The following is a 22,889-nucleotide window of genomic DNA, read 5'->3' on the forward strand; positions in this document are numbered from 1 at the left end:
GAATCGGCGATAAGAAATCCCGTCAGTCTTCCAGAAGTGAATATAGATCCAGACCTGAAGAAGCTGTGTGTATCCTATAAATCATCCTCCGCCAGTCTTTCTGCAATGATTGAGTGAACGAAAAGTTTTAGCTAATATTACCGGTGTCGGGGGTTCACTCGCTTCGGAAGTTGTTCGAATAGCTCCACCACAGCCGCCTCGATGTATGACAAAGTCTTAGGGAAAATAACTAAGAAGTAGATGCCTAATGCAAAGAGATCAATCACCTTCCATTCATCAGGATGATTATTCATTAATTGCTTGATGTGGGTCCAAATAATTCCTTCTGATTTTACTTTGTGCTGAATCTGGTCAATTACCCACTTTTCATCTACCCCTGCAACCTTTGTCAACCCATTCTTGAAAGATTGACTTTTGATGAACTTGGTGTAGACTTGGTCAATTCTGGTTCATTCACAATGCAACGAAGTAGTATATTCTTCAATGGTGGGTACCATGTATTATTGGTTAAACTTGAAACAATTGTACCCCTGATTCTATAATTGCACTAAGGCTCGAATTAGGGGCTCATCAATCTTAACATGGAGTAGAAGTGCGATATCACCATATCGTTGATATAATTTCTATTTCTGGTCACCTTTCCAGCTATCCTAAATGCCTCGTAGTTCTTGAACATTGTTCTGCTTAAGGCTGACAAAAGCATAACCAACTAGTTCTGACACATAGTTTCCTTACAAAATATTCCCCTTTTCCTTCTGAGTCTTCTCTGATCGTAGTCGGACCTCTGCGTTTTTCACTTCTTGCATTACAACCCCTTTGTCCATTAATACAGATTATGTATGTTTAACAAACACTCGTTGCGGATCAACACCTGTTTTATGATGCAAATGATAAGTTAAAGGAAAAAAAAAGATGAAAGGAAAACAAGTCAGTAAAATAATAATCAAAATAATACTAAAAGTAAAAAATATATATTCCTACCCCACATGATATCTAACCAGCATGCTTTAATTCTTACTCATACATGATTTCTATCCCGCATGTTAATTTTTGAGCAAATCCTAACCGCATATTTTTCTAGTTCACATGCTTAGAATAGAAAGTAAAACAGGAAATAACTCAAGCATCCTAGGTTTTGGAATAGAGTTTCGAGGTGCGTTCTAATTTCCTGTAAATTTCCCGGTTTAGGTTCTAAAAAAGGGTACCCGAGTTCTCCTTGCTGGTGCCCCTTGGGCTTACCAGACCCTTAGTCCTAAGCCCATTACAAGCTTATGTGAACCAAGTTAAACTCGAGAAGACACATTCCCTTATGTTTGTACGGAGAATAAATTCACACGAAGACATAAGATATATGAATCCCGAATGTTACTTGCTAGGCCTATACAGAGAATAAATTCCCATAAAGGTGTCGCTTTCAACTCCACTTATAAAAAGGTTTGGAGCTCGGGTATAGAGCCTGAGTTGACTTTTTTTTATTAAAAAAGGCTAAAACTATTGAAAAAAACATTAGTACAACTTTTTATTTGAAAATAATAATCAAAGGTAAATAATAAGGATTGAAAAGAAATTAAAATTTAAACTTACAATCTTCACTTAAGAAGACAACCGAAAATTAATTTTGGCCTAACTCACTTACCGGTCCTCAGTGAAGTCACCAAGCTGTCGTAACCGTCCTTCAGGTAGGCCCGGAATCGGGCTTCGACTTAAATAATGCATGTTAGAGCCACCACCGATTATTTTTAAAAAAAAAAACTAGGTTGATCTGATACCTTAATTTACCATCTTACCTGATCTGCGTTTTGCCAGAAATGTGTTGGATTCGAGAGTCGGTTACAGTCAAGGAATGATTAGCACCCTTGTACTGCCCCTTTGGTACCATTTTAATTTCTCGGTTGTTTTAATTGCAAAAATTAAAATTTAAAGATCGATTCGAATCACTTACCTTTGATCGATTTTAAATGCGTCCTAAAAACAAAGGCATATGAAAGTTATATAAAACAAAATAAAATAATGAAAATGATATTAAAAAAGGTTAAGATTAGGGCCTAAAAATAAAAATAAAATTAAAAGGCTAAATTGAAAATACGAGGAGTTAAAGGTCAAATTGAAGTTAATTGGGGAGCTGCAACGAAAGAAATAAGGGTTTAGTATCCAATTTGCAAAAATATAAAAATATAAACGATGATTAAATTGAATAAATCAAAAATTTGGAGGCAAAATTGTCCATGGTGACCAAAATGAATTACATATCAAAATATCAGAGACTACGGAAATAATTTAACTGATAGCTAATTAGACAGCGGTCCTCCCTATAAATAGCCAAAAATCAGGAAAAAAACATTCATTCACTATTCCTCTCAAATATGAAACCCCCATTTCCCTCAAATATTCTCTCATCTCTCCCTCAACCAGTCGAATACCAACCAACCTCCGATTAAGCCCTCCGCCGTCGAACGCCGCTCCAACCACCCCCTTCGGTGGTCGAAAAAAATTAAAAATACCCCCAAAAATTCCTCTCATCCCCATAACCTTAAAATCGAGACCAAATTTTCCTAAAAGGCTCCTCATCGGTGGAGATCTAAAGCCAAAGATTCGATTTTTACCTTAGATTCGATGTCTCCTCGAATTCCTGATGACTTTCTTTTCACGACGAGATCTCCCAATGCACTCCCGGTGTCATTCGTCGAAATACAATTCTTAGCCATGATTTTTTGCTTTCGGTTTATGAATGCTTTTTCTCTTTAGGATTTGTTGCCTCGGATATTTTTGCGTTTTTGGTTGTCTTGATTGTTCTCTTTTTATGTTGTGCTTGTGGTTCTTCTTGTTGTTGTTATGCTCCGGTGAAACCCCCTTTTTATAGCCTTCGAAGGGGTTACTTCCCTTGAATGGGTGTTGTAGTCCCGATTTCGACGGGATTTTGGGTGTGGTCGATTCTCTCGGCATGTAGTTGCTGAAAAAATGGGGGAGGTTTTCCCCTCCGATCTGGTCAGATTTTGTTCTAATTTGATCTCTGAGCTCACTGTGATTTTATATTTTGGGCGCGTATTGCTCTCTTGCCGGCACGTGGTCCTCACACGCCATACTTGACTCTTGATATCTTGACCGTGCGACGCTCTTGCTACATGTGAAACCCTAATGAACTTGGGCTCCTTTAATCGGGTAGGCTTGCTGGGTCAGGCCTGCCTACCCGGTTGGGCACCCCACACTCTTGTTGAACCTGGAGTTGGACCTGGACCGAATAAAATAAAATAAATATAATATAATATAAAATATATAATAAATAAAAATAACATAATATAATATTAATATAATAAAAACCATATAATATTATATTTTCAAAAATAATATGCTTTCAAAAATTATATGTGTTTTCAAAAAATATTTAAAAATCATATTATACGTTTTCAAAACTGTTTTAAAAACTATATATTATATGTTTTCAAAATTATTTAAAAAATATTTTTTTAAAAACTATAAGTTTTCAAAAACTATATATTATATGTTTTCAAAAATATGTTTTCAAAACATATACTATATATTTTCAAAAAATACGTTTGAAATTATTTTATATATATTATATACTATATAATAATAAAAAAAACCCTTAATGTCCCGGACGAAAATGAGCGTCTACACTCATTGATGTATCCTAATGAATTCGTTCGATCATACATTGATGAATGACTTGTAAAGAATAACGAATGTAGACGTCTCTAATCAACAATCACCCCTTTGAATGTGAAATACGAAAATTTGAAAAATATTATAAATAGGAATGATGTTATTTATTAAAATGGCTTGATTGCTCATGATGCCATTGACGGATGAGCATTTCCCATAAATTATGATGCATATGAAGTGAATACCAAATCTGATAATACTGATATATAATAATATTGTGTCAGATTCAATATAAATCAAACAAAATATAATGTATATTGTGATGTCCCGAGCGATGTTGCTAAGGATGTATTAGAGGAGTTCATTATTCCTTAATTGCTGAAAGATGATAATGCTATATTAATGAACGTTTTTTCATACATCAATGAATAGGCCAAATTTAATATTCAACGTTCAATAAAAACAACATCCCATATTATATTAAACATGTCATATAATCACTCAAAACTTAATAAATTACATGAAATGCATTTTAATTTATTTTTTAAGTATTTTAACTTATTCTTTAATATAAATAAATTAATAAATTTAAGAAAGTATATTTGGCCGTTTAGTTAAACTGTTCATCTTTATTCTCTCACATTCTCTAGGTCATAGATTATAGATTCACTAAAATATTCCTCTTATTTTTCCTAGAGTCACCCATTCCTCTTGTTTTTAGATATAATTAAAATTAAATTTAGAACTTATCCAAAAAAAATCAGCGAATTTAAATTTGATTAAAATGATGACAATTGTATTTGTTTATTTTTTCTAAATAAATAAAAATAAGGCAAAAAAGACAAAGAGGAGTGAATGTAACACTTTTCACCATATAAGTAGTGACGCCAAATCTTTAAAACAAATACTATTGCAGTCAACTCCAAATCATGCGTAAGATAATTTCTTTCATGAGTTTTGAGCTGTCGAGAAACATATGCTATCACCTTATCTTTTTGCATTAATACACAACCTAAAACTTTATGGGATGCATCACTGTATATATTACAAAATCTTTTCTAGATTCTGGTTGTACCAAAATAGGATCTTTTGTTAATATATTCTTCAATTTATTAAAACTTTCCTGACATTTATCTATCCAAACAAATGACACATCATTTCTCAATAGCTTAGTAATTGGAGCAACAATCATTGAAAAGTCTTTCACAAACCGTCGATAATAATCAGTTAATCCTAAGAAACTTCTCACCTCAAAACATTATCCGGGGTTCACCATTCAATGATTTCTTGAACCATTTTAGGATCAACCAGAATTCCTTCGAAACTATGTGTCCAATGAAACTACTTCAAGTAACCAAAACTCACACTTTGACGACTTTGCATATAGTTTCTTTTATCAGAGGATCTGTAGAACTATCCAAAAATGAGTATTATGATCCAATTTGATTTTAGAATAAACCAATATATCATCGATGAATACCACCATAAATTAATCTAAATATGGCTGAAATACCCGATTCATTACATCCATAAAAGTTGTTGCTGCATTCATAAGCCCAAATGAAATTACTACAAACTCATGATACCCATATCTAGTTTTGAAAGTTGTCTTTGGTATATCATCTTCTTTGATCTTCAATTGGTGATACCCAGATCGAAGATCAATTTGAAAAAATACTATGGTTCCTTTAAGTTGATCAAATAGATCATCAATTCTTGATAAAAGATATTTATTTTTCACTATTACTTTATTAAGTTGACGTTAATCAACATATAATCTTATTGATCTTTATTTTTACAAACAGAACTGAAGCTTCCAAAGGAGATATATTAGGTCGTATAAAATCTCTATCCAATTACTCTTATAATTGAGCTTTTTACTCTCTATGTTTTGTAGGAGTCATCTTATAAGGTGCTATTGATATTGGTGTCGTTCAAGGAAGCACATCAATACAAAATTTCACTTTTCGATCTGGAGATAATCTCAACAATTTATTTGGAAATACATCCGAAATTTCCGTATTGTTGGTATATCCTCTAGATTTGCCTTTGTATTTATCACATGAGCTAAATACGTTTCGCACCCATGTAATAATAACTTTATGACAGTTACAGTTGATATCACATTGCTTCAGATAATTCGATTTTTTACCTACATATCTTATCTCTAAACCATAAGATTAATCTTTTAAACCGACATTTAACCGTAGCATTATATGCCGATAACTAATCTATTCCTAGAATTTTTCGAACTTATGGAATGGTAATTTCATAAGATCGATTGGGAATTCAATTTCCTACATACCCAACTTATCCTTGCATTTTAGCTTAGATGATTAGTTGGTATAATATATCTCGATGTTGGTTATAGAGGAATCTTCTATCTTAATCAATCTAATACAACCATCATTAATTTCAAACGAGTAAGAAGTTGCATCCATTCATACAACCATCACATCAGTAATTTTAACATTTGATTGGCATGTATATAATTTCTATTTGCTAGAGATCCTATTCATATTCAGAACAGACTAAACATATAACTCTGATATTAATAAATGTAACATCCGTCAAAACGTTGCAACATTTCGTAGCAGGACGCACAAGATTAGGGACAGCGGTGGTATTTCGAAAAAACGATTTGGATTTCACCGTGAAATGGCGAAACGCGTTCCCTCGATCTGTTTTCGACTTTTCGGACAACCCCTTGATATACGGGGGATCCGGTCTAACCAAAATTAAAAAAAAAACCCCTCGAATACCTGCTGAAAGTCTCCTCATTTCATCTCCACATCCAACCATCATCTACCACCCGGAATACGTAAACCCCCAAAACTGAATTAAAAAACCAATCCTTTTTTTTTAAAATTTTTTGGTTTAGTTTTTTTATTAGTTTCAAGATTAAGAAACTCATTTCAGATATGTTTCAAGGTTCAACTTTTGTTGGAAGCTAGAAAGACGAGTTATTTGCTTGTCAAGTGAAGAAGAAGCTGAAAGGTTGGTTCTTTTCTTTTTGGGGTGGGGGGTGGGATTTAGCTATTTTAGTTCACTCTGGTAGTTCTTGAGCAAAATCTGAACTGCCCTTTTTCATAAATTTGGTTTCTAATAATTGTTTTATCTTTTAGAGTTCATATTGCAGTTCTTGAGCAAAATCTGAACTACCCTTTTTCATAAATTTGGTTTTTTTGTAATTGTTTACTCATTTCAGAGGTCATTTTGCAGTTCTTGAGCCAAATCTGAACCACCCTATTTCATAAATTTGGTTTTTCATGTGTTTTAACATTTCAGAGTTCATTTTGCGGTTATCAAGCAAAATCTGAACTACCCTATTTCATAAATTTGGTTTATTTTCTTACTACTTTTTTTTTATCATTTCAGAGTTAGTTTTGCAGTTCTTGAGCAAAATCTGAACTACCCTTTTTCATAAATTTGATTTTTTAAATATTTTTTTACCATTTCAGAGTTCATTTTGCAGTTCTTGAGCAAACTCTGAACCACTTTTCATAAATTTGGTTTTTTATAATTGTTTTGTCATTTCAGAGTTCATTTTGCAGTTCTTGAGCAAAAACTGAACTACCCTTTTTCATAAATTTGGTTTTTTATAATTGTTTTGTCATTTCAGAGTTCATTTTGCAGTTCTTGAGCAAAACCTGAACTACCCTTTTTCATAAATTTGTGTTTTTATATTAGTTTATCATTTCAGAGTTCATTTTGCAGTTCTTGAACGATTTCTGAACTACCCTTTTTCATAAATTTGGGTTTTTTAATTGTATAATAGGAAAAATCCATGTTAGGTTTCCAGATCAAGGTCTGATTTTGTTTTAGGTTCAAAGGAAAATGTAGGAAACTAGTCGAAAATCATAACTTAGATTTATTCTTTTAGTTTGTATTCATCTAGTAAGTAGATATTCTGAGAAATGAGTTTAATATCTGGTTTATTGTATTTTTTTTTCTCAGATTCCTCGGTATTTAAGTCAGGATACTGAGATAACTTTCAGGGAACTCTTATGAACTTTTTAGTTAAATGGCTTATCTTGTTTAGCGTTTTTCAAGTAAATGATGGGTAGAAATCTTAGCCCGATATTGCGGCGAGAATTGGCCAACCTTGACAAAGACGCGGACAGTCGGAAATCTGCAATGAAGGCACTGAAATCATATGTGAAAAACTTGGATTAAAAGGCGATACCGGTGTTCCTTGCTCAAGTTTCAGAGACGAAAGAAACCGGGTGTGTGTCGGGTGAATACACCATTTCCCTCTATGAAGTTCTTGCACGGGTTCATGGTGTGAAGATTGTTCCTCATATTGATAGCATAATGTCTACCATTATCAAGACATTAGCTTCCAGTGCAGGCTCTTTTCCTCTACAACAAGCTTGTTCGAAGGTGGTTCCTGCGATTGCAAGATATGGGATTGATCCAACCACTCCAGAAGATAAGAAGAGGCATATTATTCACTCGCTTTGTAAGCCTCTTTCCGAATCTCTTTTAGGTTCCCAAGAAAGCTCGAGTACGGGAGCTGCCCTTTGCTTGAAGGCGCTAGTAGAGTCTGATAACTGGCGGTTTGCTTCTGATGAGATGGTTAACAATGTCTGTCAAAATGTAGCTGCTGCTTTGGAGGACAAGTATATTCAAACAAATGCACATATGGGGCTGGTTATGGCTTTGGCTAAGCATAATGCTCTGATTGTTGAAGCATATGCTCGATTGCTAATAAAATCCGGGTTGAGAATATCGAATGCGGGGCTTGCAGAAGGTAATTCTCAGAAACGATTTTCCGCAATACAAATGATAAATTTCTTGATGAAGTGGTTGGATCCAAGGAGCATACACTCTGAGGTAGAGTTGATTATAGAAGAGATGGAGAAGTGTCAATCTGATCAGATGGCTTATGTTAAAGGGGCTGCTTATGAAGCTTCTCAAACTGCAAAGAAAATAGCACAAGAGGAAGGGTCTAAATTCGAGAACAGTTGTGGTTCAGTTACTGGATCGAATTTTGGTAGGAGAGACCTCAGCCGTAGGAGGAACATAGGCACAACTAGTGATGAATCTCCTGCAACAGCTTCACCCGAATCACAGACGCTTGATTCCTTTATGGAATATGATTCTTTGCTTGAGTCACCAATTTCAATGAATCAAATTTCTCGTAACATGGAATATGATCAAAGGTCCGTGAATCGGAAGCTTTGGAGATATGAAAATGGAGGTGTAGATGTATCGCTTAAAGATGGTTTGTTTTCTACTGTTGCTTAAGGAGCTTCCGTATGCAATTCACCTTCTGACCTTCTCAGCAATCATGGATCCAAGTTCATGGATGAATTTTCGGGATTCTTGCATAGGGGTCCTAGAAATGGGTTACCTAGAAGTGCCACTCCCAGTCCTCAGGTAAAATACTCTACATTGTTCATGTTGATTTGGCCCTCTTATTTGTTTGTTTAAACTGCATTTGCATTGTTACATTTTGTTCTTCATAGGTCACGGTCACGGATTAACGTAGACAACCTATTTACGACTCCGAGGAGGCTCATCCGATCTCTTCAAGATCCAAATGATTTGAACTCGGACTATGAGAAACAATTCAGGAGGTTCAGAAATCCATGCTCAGAGAATTTCGGATCCAGTCCAACCACAAACCGCAATGGTTATCAGTGCGCTACCATCAATAAGGCCAAAAGCAAAGCCCGTTCGTACACTGATGGTGAAAACCAAGGCATATCTGAATCTGTATCATCGACTGATGATAGTCCTGCCGAGCTTGAGCTTGATGTCCAAGGGCCTAATGTTGCCGATCCTGTGAATGAGAAAGGAAGTCTTGAGTTTCGAAATGAGAAAGTACGTACAAGGATGGCTTATAAGATGTTTCTCGGCCTTTTTTTATTATAATTATAGCCCTCACTTCTTTGTTGTTGACTGAAGTTGAGGATGAAAGCTTCTATATTGTTCCAACTTAGGTTCACTCTACTGTGCTTGTATCGAACTCTTTCAGTCCCTAGTGATTAGTGAATTAGAAACGGTGTTAGGAAGAATGTTGGAAAACAGGTCTTTTCAATGTCCCTTTTCCGTAGCAGTTTTTTCACTGTTAATGAACAAAATCATTGGTTGTTCCATTTATGTGCTTGGTATCATGGCTAGGGGTGTAATCCAGCTGAGCTGAGTCCGAACAATGACAAACTTGTTCTTATTCAAAAAAAGGCACTCGATATTTGGTTCAAATTCTATCACAACAATTTTCAAATTCGAATTCAACTTGAGACATAATCAAACTTGACTACACTCGTTTATCAACTTTCCGAGTTGAACTCGAATGGTTTGGGTGTCCCATTTACACTGAGAACGTGATATTTTTGCAGTCAACACTAAAAAAAACGACCCCTTTTTCTTTCACAAGAAGGAAAGCTTATAATTTGCCAGAAACGCTTGAAAGTTTACATGATGAGTATAAAAGCATGCTCAAGGATGATTTACAGAAAGCATCAATCATTGGAATTATATACAATTACAAGTTGTCATGCTCAAATTTCACCATGTTTCCCTGTAACACAGACAATCACCATTGAAGCTTTACAAGGAACCTGGACTGGATCAAAGATTCAGATTTCACTGCTCAAGATGAACATGAGAGTTCAAAATTCGACGGCAACAGATAAAGTCTGCAGTAGCCCCAGGCCTTTGATGAGTTTAAAAGCATGCTCAAGGATGATTTACAGACGTTATCAAGGATGATTCCAAAATCTCAAACACCTACAGAACATTAAAAGTTAACAGAATCAACAATTACCAATGGTCAAATCATTACTTGTAAAAGCATGATGCAAACCTTGATCATTGCTTTAGGATAACCACTGATGAGTTCATGCATGTACAAGCTGATCCAAATAAGCACCTATGCATTTTGTATAAGCTCCTCTTGCTGAGACTTGCCTGCTAAAACTAAAATCTTCATTGCAGACCCGGAAGTTTGCCGGATATAGAGACAGCATCAATGGCAACAAAGGGATTGTCTAAATGACTATTACAGTTCTCCTTATTGCTGTTGGTCAGTGGAAGGTCCTTGTTCTTATACCCTTTTAGTCCAGGTCGTTTCTTCAGCACATTTAAACCATCCATAGCATGACCCCTATCTTTGTTGTTACCAACATTATAGAACCCTTGTCCTTTCTACCAGGCATAGTAGCCATATGATCCAAAAGCAGAACCCCCTCTAATGGCGTCTCCGTAATGACAGTAGGCCATGTTGTTAGGGTGCATGTGGTTCAGGTATCCAAGTGCTTGGACTACACTTGACGATGGTCGTCCATTGCGCAAATTCTGCCAAGTGTTATCCGCCGAGTGTCGCTCGGTCTCTTCATTATAGAAGCTCAACCTCTTGCTTCGAGGAGTTTATATTTTTGAATGGCTGATGATAGTTCGCTGTTACTATTGTTCGCGTTGCAGGAAAAATGGGCAAAAAACCTCTACATTCCATCAATTTGTTACGGGCGGACAGCCTGCCAATTCTGGTGTACATTGTGACAGTCCAAAATGAACAAAGAATGTTAAAAAATCTGAAGCTGCTGAGGTATTTTTGGTCTTCACAATGGATGGGGTTTGTTCTGCTATAAAATCTCCTCATTTGTGAATGTAAGCAGGGGTAAAAGAAAGAAGAAAATTAATATAATTTGAGAACCTCAGAAAGTAACGGCAGCCGTTTGTTGAATCATATATGATGCTTTGAATCCAATTGTACATCTTGTAATGATCTAATGATTATTTTCCTTTTTATGTTACAGTCTAATTCTTGAATTATCTCAAATTTCAATGGACCAAAATAAAATGTTGCAGGGTTTTCCAGAAAATTTTCTGATGGAAACACACATTTGCAGAAAACCTAATTCAATAGGGAATATTATATTCGTTGATCTTCACAATTATGTCATCACAATAAAAAACAAAAGATATCAACTTTGACCATCCAATTCTTTATACCCAAATTTTGATATGATTCAACGAGCTGATAATGACTAAAGATTACTTTATGAAAAATCTGACTAATTCCAACATACCATCATCACTCTATGACTATAATTTATTCTTTCCTACTGGAAAAATTGCAATTTCTCTTCACTTTCCCATCAATATTTTACATTACAAAGATTCACCCTTTGACTACCATGCATGAACCAGTGTAATTACTTCCTCCTTTAAAAGTAGCAACCAGAAGCAGATTTAGTGGGAAAAAAGTAAACATCAAAAGCTAAAAAGATGGCAAATTTATGCTTACTTTTTAAATCATGGTATATAGTTTTTGTTCTAAGTCTCGGCTTCATTGGTTCCTTTCCATGCCTTCATGAGCAACGAGATGCTCTCCTGGAGTTCAAGGATTTACTCGTTCCAGACTCGACGAGAGATGACAACTCGAAATATTTGTTTCTTGGTGGCTTGGAGACATGGAATTACAGTTCAGAATGTTGTCAGTGGGCTCTGGTGGAATGTAGTTCCAGTTCATCTTCACAACAAGCGATCGGTCTCAATCTTTCTGTTGTTTTTCCCACACTAGGAAAGACTTAAAATGATTTGGCATCGATTTTCTGGATCAAGACCTTGAAGTCGCTCGACATTTCCTACAATTCCATACAAGGTGAAATTCCAGGGATTGGACTGGGAAATTTGAGTGAACTGGTGCATCTTGACATGAGAGGAAATAGCTTTAATGGTTCAATTCCTCTGCAGTTGTTTCATTTGACTAATCTGGAATTCCTTGATCTCAGTGGCAATATGATCGAAGGAGGGTTACCCAATGATGTTGTTGGTCTTAAAAGATTGAAACAGTTGAGCTTGGATGCCAACTTCATTCATGGAGAGCTTCCTGAAGAAATTGGAAGCCTCACTGAACTGAGGAAGTTAACGGTTTCTGGCAACCGAATATCCGGTAGGATTCCATTGTTGATATTGCAGCTAGCAAAGCTTGAAGTTTTAATCCTGCAGAACAATACACTTTCCATGGAGATACCATTTGACAATGGGAACTTGGTGAATCTAACATCTCTAGACTTGAGCAAGAATCTTTTGACTGGCGAAAAATCCCTTCGTCTGTTCGGAAGCTGAGGAAGCTGAAGAACAATATGCTGTCTGGTGAGATCCCAACATGGCTATTTGATCTCAAGGAGTTGAAGTTGCACCTTGGAGGAGACAGATTAACATGGAACAACATCACACGATCGAGCCGATGTGTAAGTTGTCTTCATTATCATTGAGATCTTGCAGTGTTAGAGGGGAGATTCCTAGCTGGATCTCCAATCAAACTGATCTTATTTTCTTGGACTTGAGTGAAAATGATCTTGAAGGAGATTTCCCCCAGTGGTTAGCAGCTGAAAGAAGTCTTGGAACTATTATTCTATCAGATAACAAGCTCTCAGGTTCTTTGCCACCTCAGTTGTTTCAATCTCGAAATCTATCGGTCCTTGTGTTGTCGAGAAACAAGCTTTCTGGGGAATTGCCTGAAATCAATACTTCTTCAATAATGATACTCATGCTCTCAGGAAACAAGTTTTCAGTGCCAGTACTAAAATCTATCTCAAATATTTACAGATTATTACTGATGGACTTGTCAAACAATAGCTTTTCTGGAAATGAATTTCCAGCATTTGGACCAAATAGCTTAATTGCTTATGTTGATGTTTCTTCCAATAATTTCTCTGGTAAAGTTCCTGCGGATTTTGGACTCTTCACCTCGATGCTTTCGTTGAGTCAAAACAGCTTTTCCGGTCCATTGCCTGAAAATTTTAGCAATTTGAGTATGCTTGAACACCTTGATCTTCATGACAACAATATCAGTGGTGAATTCCCAGCTTTCTTCTCTCTAGTATTCTCTCTTAAATTACTTAATCTTAGGAACAATTCCATTGATGGATCAATCTCCAATGATCTGTCGAGTCTTAGCGGTCTCCGAATCCTCAACCTCTCCAACAACAACCTCAAAGGTGAAATTCCTCAAATCTTGGGAAATCTTACAGGGATGATTGACACACCAGATGTCCCAGTAACACTTTCTGAAATCTTCAATTTTCCCGTTGAAATCCATGACTTGATAGTGAACTGGAAGAAATCAAAACAAGGCCTCTCGATTCGGAACAATGATATCAATACTTTCCTGGACTTGTCAAAGAACCAGTTATCAGGAGAAATTCCACATTCATTAGGTGGTCTCAAAAGTTTGAAGCTACTTAACCTTTCACTCAATGAGCTTTCTGGTAAAATCCCTGTGAGTTTTGGTAATCTGAAGAGTCTTGAGACCCTGGATTTGTCACACAATGACCTTAATGGTGAAATACCGGGAACATTTTCCGAGCTCCAGCAGCTAGGTTATTTAGACTTGAGCAAAAACGAACTCGGTGGAAAGATTCCTGAAGGTCCTCAAATGGATAGGCTGGTCGATCTTCGGATTTATGCCAATAACAGTGGGTTGTTTGGGGTGCAAATTCGGGTTCCTTGTGAAGAAGATTTGGTTCCACCAGGGTCACCATTTATAAAGAAACAGGACACGATGTTTTCATGGGTAGCTACAGCAATTGGCTACGCTATTGGGTTCTTGTTTTCAACTGTAGTGATATATGTTATTGGTTATTTCAATCGTGCACCGTCACATCATCGTCGGGACCGTCATACTTCTCTAAGGAAATGATTATGAACTATATCCTTAGTTACATATTTCCCAGAGGGCTTGGGATGTAAGCATTTTTCATCAGAATTCTAAGAATGACAGTGTCCTCATTAGTCTGTTTAACAATTTCCCCATGGAATGAAAATATTCATAGTTTAACCACGAGTTTAAATGGTTAATGTATAGAAGTGCCTCACTGCAGAAGAAAGATTATATTGGAAACAATATGAATGGAATGAATCTGTTCTTGGTAGCTAAAGTGTACTACAAAAACCCATCAAATCAAATTGATGGAAGCTTTTGCAGACTGATATCTATCTTGATTTACGACCATTTGAAAGGGAATCAATGTCTGATTTACAACCATTTTTAATCAGTGAGATCAAGAAACAAGGAAACAGATTCTATTCTGTTCAGGAGTTTCGTGTATTCTTTGTAAATTTGTAAATCTGCCGCCGCTTCATTCAACCTCACCAACTCACCAGTCAGCTGGAAAAACTCAAATACAGGAGACTGTTATTCGTGATAAAACATTAATCCCATATCGGCTGAGGAAGAGTAGGAACCGGGAGCTGGAGTTAATAAATAAGAGGCAACTAGCAACCCTGCAACATACTTACCTGGACGGGGTCAATGGGTGATCAGCAAGACTCATGGCCTAGGTTAGCGACCTCAATTGCACTTGTGAGGGGCGCTCGCCTAAGGTCTCCCCAAAGTGGCAGAGCCTACGTCATAATTTGTGGCAGTGGGGACCTGCGTTCGCGCTGCCCCCGTTCAATATCATTTCGAATGTTTTCTCTGGTTTAGTTTACATGGAATTAGCAATTAATTGTTATTATTAGTCTAGTTCAAATCTTTCACCAGTTAAACCTGCTTATATCATACCATACAACAGTGTGGCAATTGTGTTTTTAATTTAAATCCAATAATGATGATGAAGAAAAACCACATGTTTGGCCAACACTAATAAACAAAGGGCGCAATTTGGATGAACGTTTAAAGCAACAAAGAGAATTTTGTCCAAATTCTCAAAATTTTAGAACCATCCAAGTTCAAGGTGGTTGTTGCCATGGACATTGAATTTGCCTCACAACAAAAGCAAGAGAATACTGAAAAACAATATGAAATGGATATGCTCTGTTACAGTTGGGTTGGTGGAGATGAGAGGGAAGAGATCGAGGAGGGCGAAGAGAACGAAGGAATTGGGGAAAGAGGAATTGGGGAAAGAGGAAGCCTAGGGTTAGGGATTGAGGATGGTGAATTGGGAATCGAATCGAGAGAAGGAATGGGAGGAAGGAAATTAGGGATTGCAATTGAAGAAGAGGAAATGATGCATTTACCCTTTCAAATGATGCGTGCAGCTGAACCGGTTCAGGAGGCATTGGATTTAGTGGAGTTCCAGACCCAAGCAGAGTTGAAGCAGCCTAAGACTGGTGACCCAGTAACCTGAAAGAGGAAGATGGAATCAGTTTGTTATAACTGTAACGCCAGCTGACATTATTTACTATTTACATTTCTAGCCTTGTAACAAAATAAGACTGGCTGTAAGGATTGATTCCTTAGATTATGAATGAATCGTTTTCCCATTTCCTAAAATCCTTTCTTCTCTATTTCCTCATTCTCAAACTCTTCTCTAATTCTCTTGAACTATAACAATTTGGTAATCAGAGCTACGATTCTGGTAAAACTTTTTTGAGGGCATGCCAAAGAAAAATCAATCTATGGCAGAAAATGATTTAGCTGGAATTCATAAACAAATTGCAGACCTTGCTGCTTTGGTGAAATGAGGCCAAGATGAGACTAATCCACCTAAATGGTGGGAGGCTCAGGAAAACATGATTACTGCACTGGAGGCAAAGATGATCACGAATCACAGTTATGTGGAAGATATACTGAAGATCTTAACTGGCAGAAATGGTGAACAAGAGCAGACTATAGGGGAACAGGTACAAACTCCTAGTAACTCTAAAGATGGGGAGAAAAATCCAGTTTTGGTGACTGTAGTGAAAGATAAATCAAGATTCACTTATAAAATAGATGAACCTGTGATTTTGAAAGATAAATCGGATGCTTGTTTGGCCATTAAGAACAGTTCTGGGTATGAGAATTTGATAGGTGAAAACAGTAACAATAGACCTAATATGATGGGGTTGGTAGCTGAAAACAAGGGACCAGGGGGTTCATTTAGCAGTACAGGGAATATGTGGCATAGGCCTAAAATTGAACTGCCTTTTTTCGAAGGAGTTAATCCGAGGGGGTGGATTCAGAAATGCCATAAGTATTTTTCTATTTGTGGTGTTCCTGTTGAGCAGAGAGTGGAGGTAGCTACTATGTATTTAACAGGCAAGGCTGAAATATGGTTTGATGGGTGTATCATGCAAAAGCACCATGGTACCTGGCATGAATTTGAGGCTGATCTCTGTCATAGATTCAGTGACATAAATTTTTCTGATATTGTTGAGGAATTCACTAAACTGACTCAGAAAGGGTCTGTGGAGGAATATCAAGAGAAATTTGAGGAGTTACAACCCCATATGTTGTTGCAGAATCCTACTTTAACTGAGGAGTTTTTTGTGTCACTCTTTATTAGTGGACTCAGGGATGATATTAAGCATAAGGTCAAGGCCTTGGATCCTAAGAATTTGTTTGAAGCATGTAAGCAAGCTAAGCTCTATGAATTGTCTGTGGAGTTTGAGAACAGAAGGTTGAGGCCTTCTTTTAAATCCCCACCCTACCCAAACCCCATTACTATTTCTAAATGAGTTTCATTGCCAGTAAATACAAGACCTACAGCAGTGCAAAACTCTAAGCATAATCTTATTGAGCACAGAAGGCAGAATAACCTCTGTTTTAAATGTGGAGAAAAATTCATTCCAGGTCATCAATGTAAAGTGAAGCAGTTAAACATGATGATGGAGGATGACACTGTTTTACCTTCAGAAAATTCACCAGCAGATTCTGAGCAAACAAGTATGCCAGAAGAAGAGAGCCTAGAAATATCAATGAATGCTATTAATGGATGTATTGGACATAATACATTGAGGATACAAGGAACAATCCAAGGGAGACCACTGAGTATATTGATTGACAGTGGTAGCACCCACAGTTTTTTAACACCTCAGTGGGCTGATGCTGGTAAACAGGTTAATACTCCCTATCCTTTGGCTATTACAGTAGCTAATGGACAGCAACTCTACAGTTCAGCAAGGTGTAATGAGGTGGAATGGAAGATGCAAGGGCACTCTTTTATACATGAATTTAGACTACTTCAGTTGGGGGGCAGTGATATGGTATTAGGTGTGGATTGGATGAAATTGTTCAGTCCAATTTTGATGGACTTCAATAATATGACATTGAGTTTTGTGCATAAAGGGGAGCAGATTATTATACAAGGTCAGCAACAATCTAATTCTCTGCAGAAAATTTCAGGAGCTACTCTATTGAAGATGATAGCTTCTGACTTATCTATTTTGGGACATGTAGTCCTATTTACTATGTTTGAAGGGTCCAAGTCTGTTCCTACAGCTATTCAATCTCTCTTGGACCAATATCACTGTGTTTTTACTGAACCTACAGGTCTTCCACCTACAAGGAATCATGATCATGCTATTACCCTTAAGCCTGAAGCTGCTCCTATCAATTTAAGACCTTATAGATTTCCACATAATCAGAAAGTTAAAGTGGAAAAGCAGATTGCTAATATGCTATCATCCTCTATTATTAAGCCAAGAAAAAGTCAATTTTCTTCTCCATGTCTTTTAATAAAAAAGAAGGATGGTACTTGGAGGTTTTGTGTAGACTACAGGAAGTTAAACAGCATGACAGTGAAGGATAAATTCCCAATTCCTGTGGTGGAGGATCTATTGGATGAGTTACATGGAGCAATATATTTTTCCAAAATTGATTTGAGGTCTGGTTATTGGCAAATCAGAATTAAACCTGAGGATATCTACAAGACAGCATTCAGAACTCATCAAGGCCACTATGAATTTAAGGTAATGCCCTTTGGGCTTACTAATGCCCCTGCTACATTCCAAGCTCCAATGAATGAATTATTTAGTTCATTTCTTAGAAAATTTGTCTTGGTTTTTTTTGATGATATCCTAGTTTACAATACCTCTATGGAAGATCATGTTGTTCATCTTCAATTAGTTTTGGAAATTTTGAAAACTAATAATTTATTTGCCAAGAGGTCCAAATGCTTCTTTGGGCAGACTCAAGTGGAATATTTGGGCCATATTATATCAGCTTCTGGAGTATCTACTGACCCTTCTAAAGTTACAGCTATGAAGGATTGGCCTGTGCCAAAATCTCTAAAATCTTTGCGTGGATTTTTGGGATTAACAGGCTATTACAGACGATTTATAAAGAGTTATGGTACAATCAGTAAACCCTTGACACAACTGCTCAAGAAGGGCAGTGTTGAGTTAATCGATTGACGAAATCGGCCAAGAGGGGGGTGAATTGGCAATTAAATTTTTTGTGGAAGCTTTTGCAGAAAATTGAAAGTAATTGCACAGCGATTTACAGTGGTTCGACTTTCTCAAATAAAGTCTACGTCCACTACCTTAGCTATCCACACTAAGGATTTTCCAACAAATTCACTAATTTGTTCTTTCTTTTGAGGCCAAAGAGATAACCTTACAATTCCCTCAAAAGTATAGCCCAACTCTTGAGAACACTCTTTTTCCCAAAGAGAAGATTACAAATTTGCAAACTTACAAGAAAACCTCACAAGGTAAGATGTTTGCACAATTCTAGAACAAAGAAAAGAACACTCAAGGATAAATACAATTGAGTACAAAAGTGTTCTAGAAAGCAAATGAATATTGGATGAAAAATAGGCTTGAAATACTCAAACTTGAGGTTTGATGCTTTCTCTTTGATTCTCTCTTGATTCTAGTTGATTGATGTTTCTTGTTTTTGATCAATGGCTTCTAAGCTTGCTTAAATACACCTTGGATCACTTCTGAACGTTGGGGATGATTAGAGAAGATATTATAGCCATTTTAGTGTGAAAACATTTAATAAAACAGCTTGGAGCGTGGGGGGAATAGGTTCCCCCTTGAAGGGAATCGGTTCCTAAGTGTAAAATTCAAATATTTCGACCGTTGTACAAGGGGGGAATCGGTACCCCCTTGGGGGGGATCGGTTCCCTCCGAGCATACTGAAATTCTCGGAGCAAAACTGTTTAGGGGGGAATCGGTTCCTCCTATGGGGGGAATCGGTTCCCTCCGAGCATTCTGGAAATCTCGGGGCCAAAACTATTTAGGGGGAATCGATTCCTCCTATGGGGGGAATCGGTTCCCTCTGAGCAATCTGTAATTTTTGGCTTTGAATTGGTTCGAAATACTTTGTAAGATTATTTTGAAATTGTTTTATGATTAAAACTTAATTTTACACTTAAGTAAGGATTAAAAATGATTTTTGAAATATTTGGAGTAATGTTTTGATATTCGAATAGTTATATCGAATATACTTAGAAAATCATTTGGAAAATCTTAAAATCCATTTAACTTAATTTGTTATATCGAAATATCAAAATGTTTCAACAATCTCCCCCTTTTTGATATAACAAAACATTTTAGTAATTTTAAGATTTTTGAAATCAAGTTTTGAAATTACTCCCCCTTACTTTAAGACTTCTTCAATTTATTATGTAAAACATTTAACACCTATTCTTCTCCCCCTTTTTGTTAAATCAAAAAGACATTGTAAAACAAGGTTTTGAAATCATTTAGCCAATTGATTTATTAATTATAAGCTTAAGCTGCTAAGATCACAATCAAAAGAGAGGTTAGCCATTAGTTTCATAAATCAATATTCATAAATAATGTGATATGGCAAAATTGGTCATATTGCTAATGATGATGCAAAAATGAATAAAACATATAAGTTCATAAATCAAAATCCAACAGGCAGTTTTAAGTGGACTGAGGTGGCTTTATTGGCTTTTGAGAAATTAAAGTCTGCTATGTGTGAGGCCCATGTTTTAGCATTACCAGACTTTGGTAAATGTTTTTATTTGGAGACAGATGCAAGTTCAGGGGGAATAGGGGCTGTATTATCTCAGGAGGGAAGGCCTATTGCTTACCTTAGCAAGGCACTTAGTCCTAGACATGCTGCTCTTTCTATATATGAAAGGGAGTACCTTGCTATTTTAATGGCCGCTTCTAAATGGAGACATTATTTAGAAGGCAGTCCTTTTGTTATTAAAACAGACCATGAACCTCTTAAGTATTTATTGGAGCAGAAATTAACTACTGCTATTCAAAAGAAGGGCTTGACTAAACTGCTGGGATTGGATTACACTATTCAGTACAGGAAGGGAAAGTCAAATGTAGTTGCTGATGCCCTTTCTAGACAATGGGAAGATCAAGGTCAATGCTTATCTTTGAGTACTACTTTGATCATTCCTAGTTGGGTGCAAGAGGTGGAAGAGACTTATAAAGAGGATAAAATGGCTGCTGAATGGATATCTATTTTAACAGTTAATCCTAGTGTTGATACTAGGTGGAAATATTCTAAGGGCATCCTTAGATTTCAAAATAGAGTTTATATTGGGGCTAATAGAACTCTAAGGTTGCATATTATTCAAATATTACATGATTCACCCCATAGGGGTCATTCTGGTATACATGCCACTTATCAGAGAATTAAGGCTTATTTTTACTGGCCTAGATTGAAAGCTATGGTCACAGCTTATATTAAGGCTTGTACAATGTGTCAACAAACAAAGGTGGAGCATATTGCTAAACCAGGACTCTTACAACCAATTCCTATTCCTCACCAAGATTGGGAGGTCATTACTATGGATTTTATTGAGGGATTACCTACATCTTTAAGGAAAAATTGCATTTTGGTGGTTGTTGACAAATTTACAAAATACAGTCATGTTCTAGCATTGTCACATCCCTATTCTGTTGCTGATGTAGCCAAATTATATTTGGATATTGTTTATAAACTTCATGGCCAGCCTAAAATGGCCATTTCGGACAGGGACAAAACATTCACTAGTCTCTTCTGGAGAGAACTGATGAAGTAGTTAGGGACTAAGACATTGTTTAGCACTGCTTACCATCCAGAGACTGATAGTCAAACAGAAAGGGTTAATCAGTGTTTAGAACAATATTTGAGGGGCCTATGTTTTTTTCGACCAAAGCAATGGGCTAAATGGTTGCCACATGCAGAATGGTGGTATAACACTACCTATCACTCTGCCCTAAAGATGACACCATTTCAAGCTTTATATGGGTATAAACCTCCTACTATGGTTTGGCAGACAGAAACTACAGTACAGTCTGTTAATGATTTAATGACTAGCAGAGAGAGTATTAGACAGTTGGTAAAATGGCAGTTAGAACAGGCCAGCAGCATAATGAAACAACAATCAGATAAAAAGAGGACAGAGAGGATATTTGCAGTAGGGGATAGTGTTTACCTGAAGTTGCAACCCTATCGCCAAACTTCATTGGCCCTGAGAAAAAATTTAAAATTGGTAGCAAAGTATTATGGTCCTTATAAAATTCTTGAGAAAATTGGTGAAGTTGCATATAAACTGGACTTACCAGATTCTTCTAGAATGCATCCAGTTTTTCATGTCAGTCTCCTCAAGAAACATGTGGGTGACTCGGTCATTTCTTCTACAGAACCTCCTGCAATGGATGATGATGGTCAGATTCGCGTTGAGCCATATAAGGTTATGGGCAGAAGAATAATAAATAGACATAACAAACATGTATCTCAATTGTTGGTGCGATGGAGAAACCTTGATGAAACCAGTGATTCGTGGGAGGACTATACTGTTCTTCGAAGACAGTTTCCACAGTTTGATCCTTGGGGACAAGGATCAATTCCAGCGGCGGGTATTGTTATAGTTGGTGGAGATGAGAGGGAAGAGATTGAGGAGGGCGAAGAGAACGAAGGAATTGGGGAAAGAGGAGGCCTAGGGTTAGGGATTGAGGATGGTGAATTGGGAATCGAATCGAGAGAAGGAATGTGAGGAAGGGAATTAGGGATTGCAATTGAAGAAGAGGAAAGGATGCATTTACCCTTTCAAATGATGCGTGCAGCTGAACCGGTTCAGGAGGCATTGGATTTAGTGGAGTTCCAGACCCAAGCAGAGTTGAAGTAGCCCAAGACTGGTGGCCCATTAACCTGAAAGAGGAAGATGGAATCAGTTTGTTATAACTGTAACGTCAGCTGGCATTATTTGCTATTTACATTTCTAGCCTTGTAACAAAATAAGACTGGCTGTAAGGATTGATTCCTTAGATTATGAATGAATCGTTTTCTCATTTCCTAAAATCCTTTCTTCTCTATTTCCTCATTCTCAAACTCTTCTCTAATTCTCTTGAACTATAACATGCTCTTGGTAGCATTGATGCTAAAAGATGAGCAAACTTCGTTACGAAAACCCCCCCAAACTCCATTGAGAACTTATTTTTGCATACTGATATCTTAGTTTATATGACTATTAGAGAGTCCATGTCTGATTTACAGCTTTTGCTGTATCATTGAGATAAAGAAACAAGGAAACACATTCTTATATGTTCACTAGTTCCATGTATTCTTTCTTCAGCCCCACCGGTCTTCAGGGAAGTGGAGAATCATGATGAAACACTAATCCCAT

The 22,889-nt window shown here is 36.7% G+C and overlaps 1 long non-coding RNA gene, 1 other non-coding gene and 1 pseudogene across 2 annotated transcripts; all 3 read left to right on the forward strand.

Moving 5' to 3' along the window:
- Window positions 1-6,603: 6,603 nt before the first annotated feature.
- LOC120163259 lies at window positions 6,604-8,927 on the forward strand (annotated as a pseudogene).
- Window positions 8,928-9,668: 741 nt separating this feature from the next.
- On the forward strand, window positions 9,669-22,323 carry LOC120163260. The gene is made up of 4 exons (XR_005519638.1): window positions 9,669-9,679; window positions 10,262-10,266; window positions 10,728-10,935; window positions 22,291-22,323. It is a non-coding gene; the product is annotated as an uncharacterized LOC120163260 (long non-coding RNA).
- On the forward strand, window positions 14,870-15,031 carry LOC120163346. Its single transcript, XR_005519645.1, has one exon. It is a non-coding gene; the product is annotated as a U1 spliceosomal RNA (small nuclear RNA).
- Window positions 22,324-22,889: the final 566 nt, after the last annotated feature.

The sequence above is a fragment of the Hibiscus syriacus genome, unplaced genomic scaffold (genome assembly GCF_006381635.1).
Source record: "Hibiscus syriacus cultivar Baekdansim isolate YM2019G1 unplaced genomic scaffold, ASM638163v2 tig00111440_pilon, whole genome shotgun sequence".
In the NCBI taxonomy this organism is placed as follows: domain Eukaryota; kingdom Viridiplantae; phylum Streptophyta; class Magnoliopsida; order Malvales; family Malvaceae; genus Hibiscus; species Hibiscus syriacus.